Here is a 24,958-nt window from a genome sequence, read left to right as displayed (position 1 = left end):
TGCCTGTTCTATTTCAACAGCCTCCTAACTGGTTCTCCTGCTTTAACTTTTGCTTCCTTCCACCGTTTTCTGCAAAGCAGTCAAGGATGTGCTCATAACATATATCTAATTTTGATGCCTCTTTTCTTAAAATCCTTCAAGGGCTTCACACCAGTTTTTTTGGTTTTTGTTTTTTGTTTTTAAGATTTATTTACTTATTTGAGAGAGAGAGAGAGAGAGAGAACAGGGCAGGGGAGGGGCAGAGGGAGAGAAAGGGAGAGTCCCAAGCAGAGCTGGATGCAGGGCTCGACCTCATGACTCTGAAATCATGACCTGAGCTGAAATCAACAGTCAGTTACTTAACTCACTGAGCCACCCAAGTGCCATGCTTCATTCCACTGCTTAGGTTAAAACCCCACATCTTGAATGTGGCCTCTCTACTCTGGTCTCTCTTTAATTCGTAAAGCCTATTCCAATCCACTCTCTGTGCCTCAGAACACGAGTCTTCTCTATTCCCCCGGACTTGTCTGCCTGGGGGCCTTTGAATATGTTACACCACAAGCCCCTTCCCCCATTCTTTGTCACTGTGACTCTTTTTTTTTTTTTTTAAGATTTTATTTATTTATTTATTTGACAGAGAGAGAGAGATCACAAGTAGGCAGAGAGGCAGGCAGAGAGAGAGGAGGAAGCAGGCTCCCCGTGGAGCAGAGAGCCTGACGCAGGGCTCGATCCCAGGACCCTGAGATCATGACCCGAGCCGAAGGCAGCGGCTTAATCCACTGAGCCACCCAGGCGCCCTGTCACTGTGACTCTTACACTGACAAACCACTTTTCCAGGAAAACCCTCTTGGCCCCTCTAGCTTCATCAGGTCCCTGTTATACCTGCTTCATGCCCTTTTTCATTTGGAGCATTTGTTACAGTTTCTAGATATATATTTGTTTATATACTTATTTTATTACTGTTAGTCACTTCTGAGACTGTAAATATTGCATGAGGGCAGGGACTATAATTGTTTTGTTCAACAAATATACTTTTTTAATTAATACATGAAATCAACTGTCCTACTTAATTCATTGGTCAACACATGTTGACCAAACATCACATGTACCTTATCAGCATGGTAACTCATTTAAGAAAAGGAGGAGGAGAGAGAGAGACAGAGACAAGAGCAAATGCCTATTAGGTACATACTGCAGACAATCAAAATAATCCTTGCATGCAGTGTCTTATAATTTTATCAGGGTAAGGATGTTTCCTGCTAATTTAATTAACAAAAGAATTATTAAATAGTGATAGTGGTTGAGTCATCTCTGGGTGATAGGATTCCAGATCATTCTTAATTTCTTTATAGTTCTGTGTTCTTTTTCAAAACCTGTAAAGTGAGAGGTGCCTGACTGCCTCAGTGGGTAGAGCATAAAATGCTTGATCTTGGAGTCATGAGATCAAGCCACATGTTGGGTGTAGAAATTACTTAAAATTTTTAAGAGATTAAAAAATTTAAAGTAAAAAAATAAATTATGTAAAAATAAAATCTTTAAGAGAAAAATTATAAAATATGTACCTATTTTCCTATTTTAATATATTAATAAAAAGATCTTAGTTTATCAACATATTAACCAATAGAGCACTGCCTGGAAAATGCTCTAGTTTTATTCACCTTTCCTTAAAATATGTAATCAAAACAAATCTCAAAAGATAAAACTTAAAATTGTACTTTAAATATATTAGTTCTCAAAGAAATGATAGAATATTACAATTTTTAATTATCTCTCTTACGATCATTTGTGTCAAAAATACTATACTGTGCTTGAATTCTATTTCACAAAAACATAACATTCCACGCCCATTCAGAAACAACTTTGTAGGAATATACCAAGAAACTGTTAGCTGTGACTCATTCTGAGGCTTATTTAGGATGGAACTGAGTGATAGAATTAGGAGTCAGGCAAGAGACTTAACTTGTACTTTATATTATCTGTGCTATATTTACATTATTTACTTAGGCATATGTTATTTTCCTATCTTAAAAGAAAACCACTTTTCAAAAATGCATTTGGGGGCACCTGGGTGGCTCAGTGGGTTAAAGCCTCTGCCTTCAGGTCAGGTCATGATCCCAGGGTCCTGGGATCGAGCCCTACATCAGGCTCTCTGCTCACCAGGAAGCCTTCCTCCTCCTCTCTCTCTGCCTGCCTCTCTGCCTACTTGTGAACTCCATCTGTCAAATAAATAAATAAATAAAATCTTAAAAAAAAAAAAAGAAATAAATGAGAGACACCTGGGTGACTCAGTCAGTTAAGCGTCTGCCTTCAGCTCAGGTCATGATCTCAGGGTCCTGGGACAGAGTCCCAGCATCGGCTCCCTCCTCAGTGGGGAGCCTGCTTCCCTTCCTCTCTCTCTCTCTGCCTGCCTCTCTCCCTACTTGTGTTCTCTGTCAAATAAATAAATAAAATCTTTTTTTTAATTAAAGAAAAAAGAAAAGAAACAAATGACATTGACCCCTGTGACCTTTCCCCATCACTTCCCCTGGTCACACACATTTATCAACAAACACGAAAATACACACACACACTGCAGCTCCAAAGAAGCAGTTCCATTATCTATGCCAACCTCAAAAATGATAAGAAAGCGACTCCTGCTTCTCAACAAGATAGAGTAATAAGGCTCAGATCTATCCATCTGCATGAGTAAAAAATAATGTGTGTAATAATTGTGCATGGAAGCTATGTTTTTCAGCCGTGCAGGATAGTCCCTGAGAGATAGGAAACAAACCAAATGAAGCCCTATCACTGTCTAAGCTCACTACCTGGAAGGAGTTTCCAGGCTGCCGCTTAGGGTGGTGGAAATTAGTTAAAGCCCGAGTCTCCCTGAATGGAGGAAACAAGTGAAAGCCCAAGGAGGTGAAGGTAGCAGGATTTCACATGGGAGTACTGGAGAGGGGGGAGTGGCAGAGAGAGAGAGAAATCTGGAAATCTGCAGAAGATTCCCCTTACATCCTCGGGTAATTAATCATCAGCACACTGGTGGCTAGAAGAAACAATCCTGGGAGGTCATACAGTGCCAGTAATAGTTAATAGTGGTATTTTGTTGTAACAGCCCAAAGAGACTAAGACAGAAGCCCTCAATTGTTTGCGATTTTTTTTTAAAGATTATATTTGTTTACTTGAGAGCAAGAGTGAGCCAGAGAGAGAGAGAGAGAGAGAGCTCCGCACAAGCAGGGGGAGGGGGAGGGGCCGAGAGAGAGGGAGAAGCAGGCTCCAGGGGAGGCTGACTCGGGGCTCCATCCCAGGATCCCTGAGCCAAAGGCAGACACTTAACAAGACTGAGCCATCCAGGTGCCCCAAATCATCTTCAGTTTTAATGTACTCCTACTGCTAAAGCATCTGCCTGCATCTGATGTTATCAGCTGGCCAATGAGGGTTTCGAGTTCTCGCATGATGACATCACCTATAAGCTACTGCACTGCAGAGCCTCAGTCTTAGGCAAAAAGGAGAAAGATGTTTGTCTTCACATATGGCATCACCATTCAGGTCAGCATAGACACCCCTCCTCCAGGTCCTATCACGGCCACACTGCTGTCTCTACCTGACCTCCAAGGATGACAGACCCCACAAGTGCCTGCCCTCTGGAGCCCTAGAGCTTACTCCTCCCCTCAACCCCCACTTCCCCATGCTCTGGGGAGTCTGTCTAGCACTTCTCCACTGAGCCCAGCAACCCCTTGCACCTTCCGGCTTCCCTCACCCTCACCCCAGGGCAAGGTGCCCACTTGCCTGCAAACACCTGACATATTTTAGGCCTCTGGGAGTGGAATGCTCTTTCTTGCGTGTGAGTCTCTCACTTGACCTTCGGGTACTCAACCTACAAACACATTTCCAAGAGCATGTTATGTACAAAAGTAGAGACTGCCTGTACTAGAAATAACAAAAATTGACCAAGAGCAACCTAATGAGGGACATGTTGTGTTTTCTTGTCAAGAGGAACACTTCCTGAAGATATGAGAAAGAAATCGACCTGGCTTTAGAGGGAAAAAAAACCCTGAATATTATTTATAATGCTTAGTGCCACTTGAATTTATATCACTAATTAAGGTTTGGGATGAACATGGTATGCCTAGAAGAATTTTTTTTAAATATTTATTTATTTGAGAGAAAGAGAGCACAAGTAGGGGAGAGGGGCAGAAGAAGAGGGAGAAGCAGGCTCCCCGCTGAGCAGGAAGACCGCCCCAGGACTCTGGGATCATGACCTGAGCCAAAGGCAGCCACTTAATCGACTGAGCTACCCAGGCACCCCAAGAAGAATATTTTCAATTAGGTGTTTTGATCATCCCTCTGACCTACACACTCAAAAAATTCCAGCACAGTTGCAAACTCTTGGTCAGGGAACATAGAATGTTATACACACATACATACGACTCACACAAGCTTACACACTCATTCCTCTCATTCCTTCGTTTTGCGGTTCTTAGATTTCCATACAGCTGTGTGAGTGGAATTCAGAATGGTTGGGGAAAAACATTGCTCTGAGCAATCTCTTGTAAAGAAGAAAAAAGCACAACCATAACCCCACAGAATGAGACATTTGGCTGCAAACTCAAATTTAGTCTCCCTCTCTTAACAGAGTTGGGGGAGGGGGCAGGGGAGCAGCGATAGCTGGCTCAGTGAGTGGTGTGCACGACTCTTGGTATTGGGGTTGTGAGTTCAACCCCCAAACTGGGTATAGAGATTACTTAAAAATAAAATTAGAAAAAAAAAAAAAAAAAGAGGGGCACCTGGGTGTCTCAGTGGGTTAAAGCCTCTGCCTTCGGCTCAGGTCATGATCTTAGGGTCCTGGGATCGAGCCCTGCATCGGGCTCTCTGCTCGGCGGGGAGCCTGCTTCCCCCTCTCTCTCTGCCTGCCTCTCTGCCTACTTGTGATCTCTGTCTGTCAAATAAATAAATAAAATCTTAAAAAATTCTCTCTCCCTCTCCTTCTGCCTTCACCCCTTAAACCCCAAAAATAAAATACAACAAAGGTAAGTCCAAGTCACAATCATTCCCTGGTGGAACAGTGAAATTCTTCCCAGTAGCTGGCTTAAAATAAAATAATCTACAATTGCTCAGTTATTTTTGCCCAAGGTCAGACACCCAGATCTGGCGTCCATTAGAGAGTCATGAGTTCCTGTGATTCTGGAGGGACTTGGGGGTAGAACATAGGGCTTGTCAACAATATGAATTCACAGAAGGAACATATGACTAGCAATTTCATCATACCCTTTAGGGGCACACACTATGTCAGAGGGGAACACTGTACTGAACACTTAGCTCTCTTTTCAATAGAAGAAAACAAATATGGCCGGCCTCCTGGTGTTTCCTCTTACCCCATCCTGCACACGTTCTTTAAATTGCTTCAGAAGTACAAGATGTTCTTGTGAATATGTGAGTTGTGGCCATAGTCAGGAAGTCAGCAAGTGAAGCATCAGCACTTCCCTCTCTAACACTAAATTCATATTTCTCCACTCAGTCTTCCAGGGGCTCTGTCATCTGACCTCACTTCTTGGTGTTTCCACCTCTCAGTTGAGTCTCCTCACTCACTGCACCACTTCCAACCTGGGAACTCCTGCCCAAATATTCCCCTTCTCCTGGAAAGTCCTTCCCCCTCACTACTCCACACTCCCTTCAGCTGCCCTTAACTAATAACATGGATACCTGTGTTCTAGAGAACACATCAGGCAGCCATCCAGTGTTTCTCCGAAACCATTCTAAAAACTGATGTTTGGAGGCACCCAGGTGGCTCAGTCGGTTAAGCATCTACATTCGGCTCAGGTCATGATCCCAGGGTTCTGTGATTGAGTCCTGCTTTGGGCTCTCTGCTCTATGGGGAGCCTGCATCTTCCTCTTCTATTCCCCCTACTATGTTCTCTTTCTCTCTCTCTCTGTCAAATAAATAAGTAAAATAAATAAATAATAAAATGAAAACAAATAAATAAATAATTAAAAAAAAAAAAGACATTGAGTAGGGAGAATTCACCAGACCCTCTTGGGTGGAGATGGGTTTCCCCTGAGGGACTAGCAGATAGCAAAGCAGTGACATATGAGCAGCGGCTATGGGTCAGGTATGTAGGTGGTACTATTGGTATGAACTCTGTTGCTGTAAGCATGAGAGACTGACAGAAGGTCCAGGCCTTTGTGTGGCATTTTGGAGTTTAGATGACAGCCCACACAGCCTACTAGAACTTTATGATGGTAGGGTGATATCCCGGTGGCTCAGTTGGCTGGGTGCCTGCTTTCAGCTAGGGTTGTGATTTCAGGGTTCTGGAATCCAGTCCACATCCAGCTCCCTGCTCTGTGGGGAGCCTGCTTCTCTCTCTGCCTCACTTTTTCACTGTTTCTCATGAATAAATGAATGAAATCTTTAAAAAAAAAAAAGTAGAAATGTGAGGAAACCATTTAAAAAAAAAGTTTTAACAAAAAAAAGAACTTTGTGATGGTAGAAATTAAGGGGATGGTTCAAGCAAGACAGTGGGTGGGAATTCCAATGGCAGACTCATCTGAAAATCTGAAAGGGAGGTCTTGGACCTCTATTACAAGTTTGGGAAATCAATGTTTTAACTTGAATAAATATTTAAAATCTGCTTGTCTTTCTTTCTTTCTTTTTTTTCTTTTTTTTTTTTAATGATTCTCAATTCTGACAACATTTTTGAGTTCATAGATCAGTCCCCAGAGCAGAGCTTCTTCTAAATGCTGCAACCAAGGATAAAAAGATTCCATTTGTGCTGTTGTACCGATCAGTAATATGGCTTACCCCGACTTAGAAGGGAAGTGGAGCCCCGTCCCACCCTTGTTAAAAAATCTCACTTCTGATCCACTCTTCTCAACCTACTCAGTTCCCTCCTAGACTGTCTTGGTTTCGACCCTCCCAGTCTCCAACCCCGATCCTTGTTTGTAGCTTTCATCTTTGCCTTGAGCTCAATTCCGTCTTACTAGCTGCATACTCAACTTCTCCAGACAGAATTTCTTTTTCTTTTTTTTTTTTTTAAGATTTTATTTATTTGACAGGCGAGAGAGGGAACACAAGCAGGTGAGTGGGACAGGGAGAAACAGGCTTCCCGCTGAACAGGGAGCCCCATATGAGGCTCAATCCCAAGACCCCGGGATCATGACCTAAGCCGAAGGCAGATGCTTAATGACTGAGCCACCCAGGTGCCCCTCCAGACAGAATTTCTACCTTGCTCTGTCATCCCCGGAGACCCGGCAGAAATCCATGGCCAGTCCAAAGTGCCAACCCCACAGGGTGATCCAAGCAGGCTGGCTCCAGCTCCTCAAGAAGGTCAGGGAAGAGGAAGAAAGAGATACTGGGGTGGTGCCCTGGCTTCTGTGTCCGATGATTAGATGGGCAGAGGTGACAAGAGAGGATGGTCCCCAGAGCGGAAACACAGGAAGACAGATATGGGCAAGAAGTTAATGAGTTCAGTTTTAGGGGTGTTAATTTTGAAGTGTTTCACATCTCCCTCTTGAAATCAGTATAAAAATCAGATACAAAAACCTGATACACAGCAGCCTGGTGTTCCTCTAGGACCCCTTCCCCAACATCCCTTCTTCCCAATGGACTGTTCCTCTCATTACTTCCAGGTTACATGTATCATCACACTTGCCAAACCTGTGTGAGCTGCTGGAGCTGCCTTTGTCTTTGAACCCCACCACAGCCAGAACACGTAGTGTGTAGTCTGTGTTACATTAAGTGGGATGGATATCAATGAAAATTCATTGAACTGGTTACCATGAAGAGACCAGAAGTACAAGGATTAGGTTTGAACAAGGACAAAAAAAAAAAGGACACTTTTTCTATAAAAGAAAGAAAGGAAAGGTACATTGTAGCTGTTCCCCCAAAAAGCTGACATTGTTTTACACCTTTCAACAAATGAAGTACAGGTTTATGATTCACTTTGATTAGGGAAAGTCCTAAATTGGCTAGTCACACATTTGGGAAACTGAGTCAGAGTCAAATTCCTTGTGACATGCTTTAAATTTATAAGCACAATGCTTACTCAATTATTATACTCAACAGGCAGGTAATCTTGCATTTAGGGAGCTCCCAGTTAATAGCTCCTGAGTGAATGAAAGAAAAAAACTTCTGGCTTGTCCAAGGGGTATGGGCACTAAAGGCAGAGAATCAAAGGAAAAACATATTCTGGTTAAAAAGGTTTACTTTAGCCGCCACAGGCTTACTTTCCTCAGGAACACCCCTAACAGCTGAGTTTAAACCAGTGTTTTATTAACTTACTCAAAGTGTTGAGGTGTAATTTAAATTTTAACAAAATAAAACTCAGCAAATGTTAGTTGATCATTTCTTACTTAGATAAACACAGAGCAAGATGCAATAGGACCATCTCTTCTGGGAAATATCCATGATAACATTTTGTATCCCTTTGTACTTAGACAAATTTGGGGGTAGGATATGTAATTATTTACAGAGTAATTTTTAAACAAATTTTCCATATTTTTGTTTTGATTATTTTGTTCTTTGGGTAATCTTTATTTGGTTCAAATTCTCTCTGTCATTTGTCCCATAAAGCCACATAGGGCAAGAACTTAATTTACAAGATCATGGGCGTATATTCAACAGAGAAGTCAACCCACCTGTTCTCAGATGCCCTGGCTGCTACTGTGAAAACAAGTAAACCTAGATTCAAACACCATGGTGCTCTGCTCAGTGATAAGAGTCTCCTTTCACAACTCCTCCCCTGGACATGGAGCTGTCTTCATGCCTATAAATCGCTGTCAAGTGGTTAAACATTGGTCTTCTCTCATTAGGTTTTTAAAATTAAAATGACTTTATTTCTTATTATGAAAGCAATGTCTTGCGTGATAGAAAAATCTGGAAACGCAGATAAGTAAAGCGAAGAAAAGAAAAATACCCTTGAGGTAATTGGACTTCTTGCTAATAGGTCAACTGGTGAGATGGGGATGGAGATACACTGCTGACTGGTGTAGACAAGACAAGAAAGGTCTACCAAAAAACACTGGGCATAAAGGTCCAGCAATGAGTGTGCCTGAAATGTGCTAGGAATCCAGTCCTGGCTCACATGTCCGAGCAGCTCTCAGTCCCAAGACCAGTTTTGCCACATATTAGTGGTTAAGAGACATCCAAATGAGTGTCTGCCTCTTCGAGAACTTTGTAATTTGTGGCATAGAGTAGACACCCAATAAATGTTCAATGAATATTAGCCAAATTGTTTTAGGAGACAATGAACCATTTCTCATAATGTTGTCATTGGTCCATATATATTTTAATGATAATTTCTCTTCAAGGTAACTCCCTTCAGATTTTGTCTTTTATTTCATAGCCTCAAGATTATTCATTTTGGATGAAGCCATAAGTTTCTCATAGCTGATTTTAGAAAATCCTGGAAGGGCCCAAAAAGTTTTGGAAAAGCCACAGTATGAGCCCAGGTTACTACAATGCTTCCCACCCCCCATTACTGGAAATGTAATGGTACATTACATTACTCACACTTGAAAACAGTGAGTTGATTACACAAGATGGTCTGTTCTGATTGGTTACTTGTGCTACCAGGATGAATTCTCAGCTGTCACAAAAGCTCTTCAGCATGGGTTCTGCCTATGATTTTGACAACTCAGGGGTTTGGAACAGTGTTCTGCCACAGACTTCATTATGATTTTTTCCAGGTCATGGCAGAAAACCTTTTTTTTTTTTTTCCAACTTCCATTAAAATGAGAGGAGGGGCACCTAGGTAGCTGAGTCCATTAAGTGTCTGCCTTCAGCTCAGGTCAGGACCGAGCCCCATGTCAAGCTCCCCACTCAGCGTGGAGTCTGCTTCTTCCTCTCCTCTGCCCCTCCTCTTGCTCATGTGTTCTCTCTCTCAAATAAAAAATTAAAATAAAATAAGGATATTTTTGGCTACTCTGTTCATCCCTCAAATGAGTGGCCAAATCTTCACAGAAATATTTCCCAAAGCTTTTTTCCAAATTAAAAAAAAAAAAAGTTTATTTAAATTTAGTTCTTATTGTTCATTTTAAATTATAATTGTTTAGGGGCGCCTGGGTGGCTCAGTGGGTTAAGCCGCTGCCTTCGGCTCGGGTCATGATCTCAGGGTCCTGGGATCGAGTCCCGCATCGGGCTCTCTGCTTGGCAGGGAGCCTGCTTCCTTCTCTCTCTCTGCCTACCTCTCTGCCTACTTGTGATCTCTCTCTCTGTCAAATAAATAAATAAAATCTTTAAAAAAAAAAAATTATAGGGGCGCCTGGGTGGCTCAGTGGATTGAGCCGCTGCCTTCGGCTCAGGTCATGGTCTCAGGGTCCTGGGATCGGGCCCCGCATCGGGCTCTCTGCTCCGCGGGGAGCCTGCTTCCTCCTCTCTCTCTGCCTACCTCTCTGCCTACTTGTGATCTCTCTCTCTGTCAAATAAATAAATAAAATCTTTAAAAAAAAATTATAATTGTTTAGAGCACCTGGGTGGCTCAGTGGATTAAGCCTCTGCCTTCAGCTCAGGTCACAATCTCAGGCTTCTGGGATCCAACCTCACATTGGGATCTCTGCTCAGCAGGGAACCTGCCCCCCCCCCCCGCCCCCGCCTGCCTCTCCACCTACTTGTGATCTCTGGCTGTTTAATAAATAAATAAACAAATATTTTTAAAAATAAATAAATAGGGCACTTGGGTGGCTCAGTGGGTTAAAGCCTCTGCCTTCGGCTCAGATCATGACCCCAGGGTCCTGGGATCGAGCCCCACATCAGGCTTCCCTTCCTCTCTCTCTGCCTGCCTCTCTGCCTACTGGTGATCTCTGTCAAATAAATAAATAAAATCTTAAAAATAAATAAGTAAATAAATAATGATTGTTTGATATTCATTCTTGTAGGGGAGGAAAAAAAACTTTTCCCTCTGCTTTTTAGGTTCAATAAATGGGGCCCTGCAAATTGGACTGAAAAAAAAAATAGAATAACAGAAGAAAGAGATTACTATGTATGCATACGGGGATGGGTCTTATGGAAGGGAATGAAAACCCCAAAAGCCCTGGATACTTATATACCATTTTAACAAAGGGCAATAAATTTTTGAAAAAGAGAGACAGAGAAAAAATGATTCCTTCTAGGGACAGTAAATTGTGGAAAGGTAAATATACAGGGAAACTAATGGAAGATAAGGGTCATTTTAATAAGATTTGTGTGTGCAACTCCATCTAGGTGCCCGCTTTCCATCTGCGGAATCTTTCCATTTGCGCAAGTTTCCGCAAAACTTCCCAGGAGAGGGGATTTATGGCAATCCTCATTTTTCAGAAGTTTCTGCTCTTAGACAAAGGAAGTTCTGAGGGGGCTTCTGTCTGCATCTGTTGATTCTCAGCTGTCTTCAGCTCAAAGTAAATATGCAAAGGTGGTGTCCTTGGGGCGGGGTACTCTGATTCCTTTCACTCTCATAATTAGTCATCTATTTGAATACCCTGAACCTCAGAGAATGACTTTCTACAATGTCAGAGACATTTTCTCCATCGCCCTTTTAAAAAGAAGTTCCCTAGTTTCTTTTAATCATTTATGTTGGCTACAGATCTTTGCTTTTCATCTTAATTGTCTTATTCTAAAGTGTCTAGTGTCTTGCAGTTAATATCCAACAGTACTGTGTATTCCTTCATTCAAATACCAATTACTCATAGAACTCAATTACTCATATCAATTATGCATGTCCATTCACCATAGGACCTAGAACAACCCAGAGCAACCAGGGAGTGTCTCACTGGGTCCCACTCTCACTGGGACCACACCTTCTTGGCTTTTATAAACCATGTTGGAAGCTTATTTCTTGAGACATGTAACTTAAATGAGGAAATTTCATACTTTGTCAACAATTCTCAATAGACTTTCTTTACTTTCAAAATACCTGCAGTCAGTTTCATTCTTACTACATTGTATTATGGGGCGAAAATAGCCATGAAGGACTAAATAACAACTCTAGCCTGGGTTGACTTTGCATACAGCAAATCAGTTTGTAAGGAAATTGTAGTAGAAATGATCATTTGTCATTACAATGATCATTTGTCTATGGACATTGCTCAAAAGAAGAAATAACTTTAGGGCTACTCTTTGGCAGCATCAATATATGTGCTTGGAGGGTGGCAAGAAGGAAAACAAGTCTAGTAAATCACAAGGTTTATAAAAATCTACTAAATTAAAAAAGAAATCAGGATAGTGGTCACCTCTGTATAGAAGTAGGGGGCTCCATCATGAACTTCAGATGCATTATTAATTTTTATTTCTTAAGCTCCATGAGAAGAAAGAGAAGAGGAAGAAGGAGGAGTTTGTTATGGGGACAGAAAAATGGCCCAAACTGACTCTATCTCAGAGATTCTGATTCAGTTGTTCTGAGTTGGAACTAGATTTAGCTTTTTTTGGGAAGTATCCAAGGGCAGCCAGAGTTGAAACAGCTCATTACAGATCAAAATAGCTGTTAACGTAATTAGGAAGGAAAAAAAAATTTGGTCAATGGGGCCACCATTTAAAAGTCATTTCACGGGGCACCTGGGTGGCTCAGTGGGTTAAAGCCTCTGCCTTCGACTCAGGTCATGATCTCAGGGTTCTGGGATCGAGCCCCACATTGGGCTCTCTGCTTGGCAGGGAATCTGCTCACCCCCACCCCCCGCCTGCCTCTCTGCCTACTTGTGATCTCTGTTTGTCAAATAAATAAATAAAATCTTTAAAAAAATTAAAAATTAAAAAAGAAAAAGTCATTTCACTTGCCATTTGCAAAGATGTGGATGGAACTAGAATGTATTACGCTAAGTGAAATAAGTCAGATAGAGAAAGAGAAATACATTATGACTGCACTCCTGAATGGAATGTAAGAAACAAAACAGATGAATGTATGGGAGTGGGGGAAACGAGAGAGGGAAACAAACCATGAGAGACTCTTAAAGATAGGGAACAAACGCAGGGTTGATGGAGGGATGTGGTGGGGGATGGGCTAGGCGGGTGATGGTATTAAGGAAGGCACTTGTTAAGATGAGCACTGGGTATTGTATGTAAGTGATGAACCGAATTCTACTCCCCAAACCAACATTGCACTCTATGTTAGCTAACTAGATTCAAGTAAAAATATGAAAACGAAATAAATAAAAGTCATTTTAACCATCTGTCATTTCTGTAAAACCAAAAGCAATCAATGTCATATTTGTTTTATAAAGTGTTTGAATAAATAGGGCACCTGAGTGTCTCAGTGCGTTAGGCCTCTGCCTTTGGCTGGGGTCATGATCTCAAGGTCCTGGGATCAAGGCCCGCATCAGGCTCTCTGCTCAGCAGGGAGCCTGCTTCCCCTCTCTCTGCCTGCCTCTCTGCCTACTTGTGATATCTCTCTCTCTCTGTCAAATAAATAAATAAAATCTTAAAAAATAAATACAGTGTTATAAATAAAGGGTCCTAGCAGTCTGCATCGGGGGAAAAACAGATCAAAATTGGATACTTTATAGATTCACCAATGTGATCTAATACAGCCAAAGCAAACAGTATATGGACCCCCTTGGACTAAAAAGGGTTCAACTGGTGAGACATTAATCAGTGGGAAGAACTGCTGTTTAAGCAGTTCTTATGCTTGGGAGGTTCCCAATTGGTGAAGAAGAAGAAGAAGGAGAAGGAAGAAAGAAAGAAGGAAGGAAGGGAGGGAAGAAGGAAGGAAGGAAGGAGGACCAATTATTTCTGGATACAGTGGGTTAGAAAGAAGACATTTTACAAAGTTTTTTAAAAATGTACTTACGGGGGTACCTGGGTGGCTCAGTCTTCGGGCATCTGCCTTCAACTGAGGTCATGATCCCAGGATCCTGGGATGTAGCCCCCAATCGGGCTCTCTGCTCAGCAGGGAGTCCGCTTCCTCCTGTGCCCCTCACCCCGCTCCAGCTTTCTCACTCTCTCTGTTTTTCGCTCTCAAATAAATATCTTAAAAAAAAATAAAATTAAAAATTTTTAAATTTAAAAAAAGGTTTACCCATGTTGATCCGCGTAGCTATAGGCCATTCATTTCATCACTGTTCAGTATCCTTTTATACGAACATATTAGGATTTATCCATTCTCCCGTTAACGAGTACACAGATTGTTTCCAGGTTTTTGTGATTACAAGGAACCCTTTAATGAACTTTTAGGCACATGTCTCCTTGAGCAAGGAAAGGAGAGTTTTTTTGCTGATACATATTTAGAAATGGATTTTGTTTGCATTGAAGGATATGAACATTTTCAACTCCACTAAATATTGCCGAATTACCCTACAAACTGGTTGCACAACTTTACATGTGCCCGAGCACTGTGTGAGAGTACTTAATGTTCCAGTGCAAGCTATCAACCTTTAAAAATTTTGTCTAATTTTGCCTCTTTAAAAATGTTGCTTATGAGGGGCGCCTGGGTGGCTCAGTGGGCTAAAGCCTCTGCCTTCGGCTCAGGTCATGATCCCAGGGTCCTGGGATGGAGCCCCACATCAGGCTCTCTGCTCGGCAGGGAGCCTGCTTCCCTTCCTCTCTCTCTGCCTGCCTCTCTGCCTGCTTGTGATCTCTGTCTGTCAAATAAATAAATTTTTTAAAAAAAAATGTTGCTTATGAAACAGTATCAGTTTGGGTTTTTTGGTTTGGTGTTTTTTGTTTTGTTGTTTTGTTTTGTTTTTTAGTTTGGGTTTTTTTAATTTGCACTTTTCTGTTTATAACTGAGGCTGGTCGTCTTTGCATACATTGATTTGCTTCTCTTGCTTCCTCTTTCAAGAATCACTTATTTATGTACTTTGACCATTTTTATATAGGATTTCTTTTCCTTTTTAAATTGACTTGTAGGGGCACCTGGGTGGCTCAGTGGGTTAAGCCGCTGCCTTCGGCTCAGGTCATGATCTCCGGGTCCTGGGATCGAGTTCCGCATCGGGCTCTCTGCTCAGCGGAGAGCCTGCTTCCCTTCCTCTCTCTCTGCCTGCCTCTCTTGTGATTTCTCTCTGTCAAATAAATAAAATCTTTAAAATAAATAAATTGACTTGTAGAAGTTCAAGACGTATTCTGGATACTATCACCTTCTCAATTGTGTGTGAGTTGTAAATATCTTTGTCCTATTTGTGACATCATTTCATTCATATTTGAGGTCTTTTTTTCCAGAAGTTTTCATTTATTTGTTGAGATTTTATTTATTTATTTGATAGAGAGAGAGACACAGCAAGAGAAGGAACATAGGCAGGGGGAGTGGGAGAGGGAGAAGCAGGCTTTCCGCCGAGCAAGGAGCCCGGTATGGGGTTTGATCCCAGGACCCTGGGGTCATGACTTGAGCCGAAGACAGAAGCTTAACAACTGAGCCACCCAGGAGCCCAGAAGTTTTCATTTTAATATTCAAAATGTTCAAAACTGATGGCTACCAGAGGGGAGGGTCAGGGTGAAGTAGGTGATAGGGATTAAGGAGTGTACTTGTCGTGATGAGCACTGGGTGTTGTATGGAAGTGTAGAATCACTGTATGTACAACTCAAATCAATATGACACTATACATTGACTGAAATTTAATAAAAATATTTAAAATGTTCTTTCAAAAGTCTTTCCCTACATGTTTTATGCTTATTGCCTCTTTCCTACCCTGAGGGACATAAGTATATTCTTCTATATTAACTTCTAAATTTTTTTTTTAATTTTATTTATTCATTTGAATGAGAGAAAGAGAACGAGTAGGGGAGACAGGGAGGGAAAAGCAGACTCCCCACTGAGCAGGGAGTCAGATAGAGGGCTCAATCCTAGGACCTGGAGATCATGACCTGAGCCAAAGGCAGACACTTAACCATCTGAGCCACCCAGGCGCCCCTAACTTCTAAATTTCCTAAAGCTTTGCACTTAACAATTAAATCTTCAATCCTTCTATGATTTACCTGCTTATGGTATGAAGTGAGGATCTGATTTTTTTCTTGCATATGTAACAAATTATTCCAGCACCATTCATGGAAGAGTTCAATGATCTGTAACAATAACTGTCACATCAGGTTTTCAGCTTCCTCCCTGCCATAGGTCATTACTCTTCTTAATTTCCTATGTATCTTTCCAGAATCTCTCTCTCTCTTTTAAAGATTTTATTTATTTATTTATCACAGAGAGCACAACCAGGGGAGTGGCAGGCAGAGGGAGAGGAAGAAGCAGGCTCCCTGCCAAAGAGGGAGCCTGATGTTGGACTCGATCCCAGGACCCTGGGATCATGACCTGAGTCGAAGGCAGCGGCTGAACCGACTGAGCCACTCAGGCGTCCCTCTTTCCAGAATCTTTTTATGTGTATACAAAGAAATATAAATATGGATCTTATTTTTCACTTTTTTCCCTCAAAACAGTGTCCTCCACATTTTTTTCATATATATTTTAACGCTCTTTGCACATCAACTGGAAGATAAGGACCTGATTAATTTCACGTGTCATCTTATTTTATGTATGTATCTACGTATGTATGTTTAGCCAACCTGCCACTGATAGACTTCGGGTTGTTTTCTACCCTTTCCTTTAGCAAATAATTCTGCAATAATGAACCTTGTGTAAACATCTTTTTTTCCATGGGTAAGAATATCTGTAGCATAAATTTCTAGAAGTACAAATGCTGGATCAAAGGCTATAGGCGCTTGTATGTATTCTGTATATGTGTATAGGCTAGAGGTGACTGTATATATTTTGGTAGATGTTACCAAATCTTGCCGTAGGCATTGTATTGGTTTACACTCCCACCAGCCTGTATCACAATGCCATTTCCACACAGTTTTCCCACAGAACACGTTATCAGACTCTGGGTGTTTTGGCAGCCTGACAGATGTTCACATTCCTTGCTCCTTCTTCTGTTGGGTTACTAGTTTTTGTCCTCTCGATTTCTAGGAGCTCTTTATATACTAGAAAGACCAGTCCATTACCCATAATATAGGTTGCAAATATTATTCCCCAGCTGTCCATCTTTTCACTTTGTATAGTTTTTTTTTCTTTTGGTTTTATTTTCATGCAAACTTTGCCTTTATGTAATCGATTTAAGAAACTTTTCTTTTATACCTTCTGGATTTTAAGTCATAGGCTGAAAGGGCTTTCTCACATTAAGATTTCAAAGGATTCCCTCCTGTTTTCTTCTAGAACTTCCATGGTTTTATTTTTCACTTTTAAATATCATATCCCTGAGGGCACCCTGTGGTCAAGGGTTGCAGTCTTGATTTCAGCTCAAGTCATGATCTCAGGGTTGTGAGATTGAGCCCAGATCAGGCTCTTTACTGGGTGTGGAGCCTGCTTAAGATTGTCTCTCTCTGGGTCACCTGGATGGCTTAGTTGGTTAAGTGCCTGCCTTTGGCTCTGGTCATGATCCCAGGGTGCTGGGATCAAGTCCCATATCTGGCTCCCTGCTGAGCTGGGAGTCTGCTTCTCCCTCTGCTCCTCCCTCTGCCCCTCCTCCTGCTCATGCTCCCTCTCCCTCCCCACAAATAAATAAATAAATAAATAAAGTCTTTAAAAAAGATCATCTCTCTCACTCTTCCCCTACCACTCCTCACCCTTATAAACAAATATCATATCCATTAAATAGTATACCTAGGAATTAATTTAATATGGGATAAGTTGTGAGGTATGGCACTAACTCCTGTATTTTTCAGATGCTAGTATTATGAGGCTTTATAATATGTTTAATATCCTGTATTGTTATTTTTTTATCATTGCTTCTCTTTTCAGGTTTTTCTTACTATTTTGTACATACAATTTAGAATCAAGTTTTCCAAACTAAAATATTTTCAACAAAATAAACTTACTGAAATGTTTTTTGGGACTGAATTAAATTTATAAACTACCTTAGGGAAAATTAAGGTATTTATGGTACCAAGTCTTCTTTTACATCTTTAAGAACTTTTAAAAGTTTTCCTCAGGGGTGCCTAGGTGGTTCAATCTGTTAAGCATCTGCCTTTAGCTCAGGTCATGATCTCAGGGTCCTGGGATTGAGTCCTGCATTGGGTGGCGGTGCACACTTCTCCCTCTCTTGCCTGCTGTTCCCCCTGCTTGTGTTCTCTCTCTCTGTCAAATAAATAAATAAAATCTTTAAAAAAATTTTTTCTTCATATAGGTCTTAGACATTTTTTATTTAGTTTACTCCTAGGTATTTTAATTTTGTTTTTGTTATTCTATTGTAAATGGGGTTTTTCTTCCATTTGTCTGACTGTGGTGTGTGTGTGTGTGTATATATATATATATATATATATATATATATAGTAGCTTCATATATATATATATATTTGAAGCTACTAAGCCTTTACCTAACTTATTTCACTTGGTGGTTTCTTATTCAATTATCCTGAGTTTCCCAAGTTTATAATCATAACATCCACAAACAGTAATAATTTTACTTTTTCCTTTCTAGTTTCTACCTCTCTAATTTACTTCTCTTGTCTAACTACATTAGCTAAATTCTTGGGCACCCTGTTACATAACGGTAGTGATAAGGCACATCCTTATCTTGTTCCTGACTTTGTTATTTTTTTTTAAAGATTTTATTTATTTATTTGACAGACAGATCACAAGTAGGCAGAGAAGCAGGCAGAGAGAGAGGAGGAAGCAGGCTCCCCGCTGAGCAGAGAGCCCGATGTGGGGCTCAATCCCAGGGTCCTGGGATCATGACCTGAGCCGAAGGCAGAGGCTTTACCCACTGAGCCACCCAGGCGCCTCTTGTTCCTGACTTTAATGGAAATGTTTCTAAGTTCCGCCATGAAGCAGGATGTTGGATTTTGAGCTGAGATCAATCCATTTTGCCATGTTAAAGAAATACCTGTTTATATCTATTTTATTCAGTATTTTTATTGAACATAGTTTTTAAATTTTGGTCAAACATATTTTCAGCACCTATGAAGATAATTATATCAATCTCTCCTCATATTAACATAATGAAATATGTTACAATTTTACCAATATTGAAATTTCTAGAATAAACTGTATCCCAAATTTCATTTCCTCCTGCTTTCTGGCCACATCCTCCTTTTTCTCCTCCATCTCCTTCGTAAGTTCTTATATTTCTGATTTGGGTCGTCTTTTAGAGAAGCAATTTCTCGTATTTTTAAAAAATTCATAGCAAAATGTTTGGCGACTATTTTCAACATTATTTTTTGTTGTGTTTTCTCTGGTTAGTTTTGCTGCTGTTTCTCACCTTTTATAATTTCAGTATCTCGGTTTGGGTGTCATGGCTTTTTTGTGACTCAGTATGGAATGAGCTGAGTTTCCCTGGCCCAGCTTTTTGCAGTAATTATTTTCAGAGAGTCTGTTTTTGCTAGCATTTTCTGAGGTGAGCTGTCTCTGAACCACTGCATTATTTTCCACATATCTTTGTTGCACGCCATGAAAACTTGCAAACCTTTCCAGTTTTTTCTTTCATTGTTACACATTTCGTACTTATAAAGGTTAAACTTCCTGGATTAGCTATATTAACATGAATGAGGCTATATTTTTCACAATAATAAGATGCCCAAATAATTATTTTCTGGTTTTTAATGACTTGATGATGGGTGGGGAATGGTAGACAAGTCTTGTTTCCATTGACAAAGTAGAAATAATTTTTTGCTTTAATTATAAAGTAAAATATTTTAATTTTCCAATGCAGATAATACGGAAACATGGCTCTGAAATTCTACCATGAGTAATTTGTTACCATTCACATTTTGTTGTTTTAGGCTTTCAAGCTTTTTTCTAAGTATACTCTCAAAGTATACATGCTCACGTGCATTTTTTTTTTTAATGAAATACTAGCATGGATTCTATTTTGTAGCCCTCTTTCTGCTAATAAATATAAACTATAGCTTTTCAGTGAATACAGCATCATTTATGTCACCAATCTTCTGCTGATAATTACTTAGGTGATCTCCTGTTTCCACTACTATAAATAATATTTCCATGAATATCTTTTGCTCTTGTCTAGTTGTTTTCTTTTGTTTTTATTGAAGTATATTTGACATAAAATAGCCTATTAGTTTCAGGTGCATATCATTTTGATTTGTTATTTTTATCCACTGCAAAATGAACCCCATCTAATCACCATCTATCAGCATACCAAGTTATTACAATAGTATTGACTATATTCCTTATGTGTACACTGCATCCCCATGACTTATGTTGTTATAACTGGAAGTTTATACCTCTTAATCCCCTCCATCTATTTTGTCCACCTCTAACTCTCTTCCCTCTGGTAACCAATAGTTCATTTCCTGTATCTATGAATCTGTTTAGGGTTTTTGTTTGCTTACTCATTTGCTTTATTTCTTAGATTCCACATGGAAGTGAAATCATATGGTATTTGTCTTTCTCTGTCTGACATATTTCACTTAGCTTCATACCCTCTAGGCCCATCCTTGTTGTGGCAAATGGCAAGATTGTACTCTTTTTGCTGGCTGTGTAATACTCCATTGTAATATTTCACATGTCTTCTTTGTCACTTCATCTATTGAGGGCACTTCGGTTGTTTCCATAAACTGGTGCTTTTTTTTTTCTTTGTATAAATACCCAGAAGTAGAATTGCAGAATCTTATGGTATTTCTCTTTTTAACTTTTTGAGGAACCTCTGTACTGTTTTCCATGGCAACTGTACCAAATTACATGCCTACCAACAGTGCATGGGGGTTTCCTTTTCTCTACATCCCCACCAAAACTTGTTATTTTTTTGTCTTTTTGATAATAACCAATCTCGTTATTTTCTTAGAATACATTAATTATTAAAAAGAAAACCACTAGGTCAAAAGGTATAGCTATTCTATTTTTTTAAAGATTTTATTTATTTATTTATTTGACAGAGATCATAAGTAAGCAGAGAGACTGGCAGAGAGATAGGAGGAAGCAGGCTCCCTGCTGAGCAGAGAGCCTGATGCGGGGCTCGATCCCAGGACACTGGGATCATGACCTGAGCCGAAGACAGAGGATTAACCCACTAAACCACCCAGATACCCCAAGGTATAGCTATTTTAAAAGGAAATCACTCTTTATTAAATGTAACTTCAATAAAGCCTGAATGTAACCTAACATTCATATATTGATTTTTACTACTACAATAAATAGTTATAAAATGTTCCTACTCTAAAATAATTTATAAACAAATCTCAAATAAATGAGAATTCCTAATTCACAGAAAGTTTTTGTCCTCTCCTCCGAGGACAAAAGTTTCTCCCCCGCCAAAACAAAAAATTCTGTTTTATGTTGTAGTCCATCTAATACTTCTGTCTTCCTAGAAAAAGAAATGATGTATTAGAATTAATTTCTTTACCATGTCTTTCAACAGGATAAAAAAGTCTAAGAGTGACCATAAAAAGACTTATTTTATTTTATTTTAAAGATTTTATTTATTTATTTGACAGAAAGAGAGACAATGAGAGGAGAAACACAAGCAGGGGGAGAGGCAGAGGGAGAAGCAGGCTTCCCACTGAGCAGGGAGCCCCAGGACCCGGGATGACGACCTGAGCTGAAGGCAGACACTTAATATCTGAGCCACCCAGGTGCCCCAAGACTGTTTTTTTAAGTCAGGTTCATGAAGGTATAATCTGTGTACAGAAAATACTCTATTGAATGTACAGATTTATGAGTTTTGACATATGCATTCAGTTGTGTAACCACAATTGAGATATAGAATGGTTCCATCAGCCCAACAAATTTGCTCAGGCTTTCTTATTGGCATCCCTCCCCAGTTCCAGGCCCTGGAAAAACTGAGATGATTTCTATTCAAACAGTTTTGCTTTTCCAGAATTCCAATTCAACAGATTCATACAGATTTTTGAAATTGGCTTCTTTTACTCTATAGATGGAGATATAAGAGTTGATGTTGCAGTCCAGAATCTTCGGGGCATGCTGGTAAGCAGGAGATTCGGGGCGGGTTTCCATGTTTCAGTCTTGAAGCAGAATTACTTCAAGAAACTCAGCCTTTGCTCTTAAGAATTTCAGCTGATCAGGGATGTGTGGGTGGCTCAGTCCGTTAGGCACCTGCCTTTGGCTCAGGTCATGATCCCAGGGTCCTAGGATCGAGTCCCACATTGGGCTCCTTGCTCAGCGGGAAGCCTGCTTCTCCCTCTGCCTACTCTGCCTGCTGCTGCCCCTGCTTGTGCTCTCTCTCTCTCTGACAAATAAATAAATAAAAATCTAAAAAACAAAAGTCATTAATGTTAAAAAAAAAAAAAAAGAACTTCAACTGATCAGATAAGGCTACCACATTAAGGAAGGTATATGCATTACTCTAAATCTATTGATTATAAGTATTAATCACATTTTAAAAATATATTTGCAACAATATCTAGACTCGTGCTTGACCAAACAACTGGGCATCAGAACCTTGCCAAGCTGACACATGAAATTAACCATCACATACCTAAGTGTACATTTAACTAACTATCCCCACTGTTTTCCAAAGTGGCTATACCACCAGCAATGTATGAGTGTTCATGTGAGTGATTTTTCAAAAACCTTCATTTGTTCAATATTTATTACATACTATTTGCCATAAGCCCTGGAGATGTAAAGAAAGTGAATCAATGTTAACCTCAAACATCTGTAAACATCCAAAGGAGTATTTTCTACTTCCGAGTATCAAGCATTGGAGGAAGTCCATATATTCTAACACAGGTTTAAAAGGTTGAGTTTGGGGGCGCCTGAGTGGCTCAGTGGGTTAAAGCCTCTGCCTTCAGCTCAGGTCATGATCCCAGGGTTCTGGGATCGAGCCCCGCATCGGGCTCTCTGCTCAGCAGGGAGCCTGCTTCCTCCTCTCTCTCTGCCTGCCTCTCTGCCTACTTGTGATCTCTGTCTGTCAAATAAATAAATAAAATCTTTAAAAAAAAAAAAAAGGTCGAGTTTACTGTTCAATGTTACACAGCTCGTAAGCCTAGTTTACTAGTCAGTTGATCATAGCCTTCAAAATTTGGCTGGCATTTACAACTTTAACCATATTATCTGTCTTGCTTCCAGACATCTTGGCAGCTGCTCCTGGTTGGCGCAGTCCTGCACCTAAAGGAAGATGGTGGCCGCAAAGGAGATGAAAAAGGCACTGGAATCAATCAACTCTAGGCTCCAACTCGTTATGGAAAGTGGAAATTACTTGCTTACAATAGCAGAACAAAACTGGTCCTCCTTGCCAACGACTGCCCAGTCTTGAGGAAATCTGGAACAGAAGATGGCACCATGTTGGCCAAAACTGGCATCCATCACTACAGTTGCAATAATTTTGAATAAAGCACAGCCTGTGGGAAATACCACAGAATACGTTCGCTGGCCACCCTTGATCCAGGGGTTCTGGTATCATTAGAAGCATGCCAGAACAGATGGGTGAAAGGTAAATCATGCAAAATGTTACCTTAATAAAACTGGCCAGAGCTTGTCTAAAAAGAAAAAGAAAAATGTAACCATCTTATACGTGCCCTCAGCAGATACCAATATCTTAATTAGATGGATAAAACCAGAAAACCTAAAAGGGGTGGACCATCTTGACCATTGTTTTTACCTCCCTCCATGGGAGGAGATGTCAGCAATTAATGAAGAATGAGGGGGTTATTCATGTCAGCTATGCCTCATCAGGGAAGAGAGGAAAGAACAACTTCTTCTAGAGGATGGTGCTTAGCTCAGTGCCCAGCCAGTTGTCTCATTTCCATGGTAATGTTGTCTGTCCTTCCCACTCCAGCGAGCTCTGCCTACCTCAGCTGATGGACAGGCCCAGCAGCATCTGCATCAGAAATCAAATAACACTTTCCAATAAAAACCTCAATGGCGACCTCATACAAAAGGACTAGAACCACAAGGATCATGGGCAGTGGCTTTGAGAGAAATGAGCAGAATGAGCCCAACGTTTATGACTTTCACTTTTAGCATCATTTCACCCTTTAGCAACATGGGAAATCGATGACTCAGAAATCAGGAAGCTCATAGATGAGCAGGGCTTAGCACCCAATGGGTAGAAGTACCAAGGAAGTAATAGAGCTGGAACTTTCCACAGCAAACTCGCCAGGTTTTCAGGACTGCTCCCAGCAGGCCCTCCCCAGGGCCTGGCCTCACAGTGCCTCAGTGCTTGTCCAAGAACTCTCTCCCTCTCTCCTGGGTTTCTACCTATTTCTCTTCTCTCACCTTCACTCTAAGGCCACCTGCTGGGGAATGCTCTCCCGGCCTATCTGCCCCCTAGGTGCTGCTCCTCACCCACCCCATTGCTGGAGGTGGGCACTGCGGGGTCTTTCCCTATTATCCGTTTTCATGTTCTATCATTTCCTCTTGTTATCTTCCTATTCCCTGTTCCCACAATTCCTTTAGGCTTTCTTCCTCTTGCTTTCCCTGTGCTGCTCTTCTCCCCAGCTTAAGCCTTAAGTGCCTTCACAAAGACAGACATGCTCCTTTTTCCAAGGGAAAGGCTCTGGGCTATGGTGGATGGCCAGACACCAAAGTCCATGCTCTATAACGTAGGCCCTAATATAAAATACTGGTGAATAGATATCCACAGGTGAAAGACGTCCCTTTGGGGCACCTGGGTGGCCAGGTCAGTTAAGCACCTGCCTTTGGCTCAGGTGGATCCAGGAGTCCTAGGATCAAGTCCCACATCAGGCTCCCTGCTCCCTCTCCCTCTGCCTGTCTGCACACCGCCCCCCCCCAACCTGAGCTCACTCTCTCTCTCTCAAAAATAAACAAATAAAATCTTTTTAAAAAAATCACACACACACACACACACACACACACACACTCACACACACATAAAAGATGTACCTTCTTCAAAGACATAAGCCATCCTACTTTGTGGCTACACATAAAGACACATTTACCTCAGGATTCTTTTTGGGTAGTCCTTCACATGCCCATTTCCCCTTCTTCACCAACCACACCCAAGTTTAGTAAATGCAGCAGTGAGTCAAGCTACAGAGAACGACATTTCTTCACCGAGGATGACCAATGAGAGGTGAGTGGTTGTGAGTTGGGGCTTCAGGGAAAGCCCATTAAAGAGGGCTGGTCAGGTGACACCTGACATACCCTTTTGCCTTCTCCCCTTTGCTGTGGGTCGCACGGTG

The 24,958-nt window shown here is 40.9% G+C and overlaps 1 pseudogene; it reads left to right on the top strand.

The window, feature by feature from the left end:
• The window catches only part of LOC123952484, a 29,421-nt pseudogene extending 4,891 nt beyond the window's left edge, over positions 1–24,530 (top strand).
• The last annotated feature ends 428 nt before the right edge of the window (positions 24,531–24,958 follow it).

Source organism: Meles meles, chromosome 11 (assembly GCF_922984935.1).
Source record: "Meles meles chromosome 11, mMelMel3.1 paternal haplotype, whole genome shotgun sequence".
Lineage (NCBI taxonomy): Eukaryota > Metazoa > Chordata > Mammalia > Carnivora > Mustelidae > Meles > Meles meles.
The sequence above is the reverse complement of the archived record's forward strand: the minus strand, read 5'-3'. Positions and strand labels throughout refer to the sequence as shown.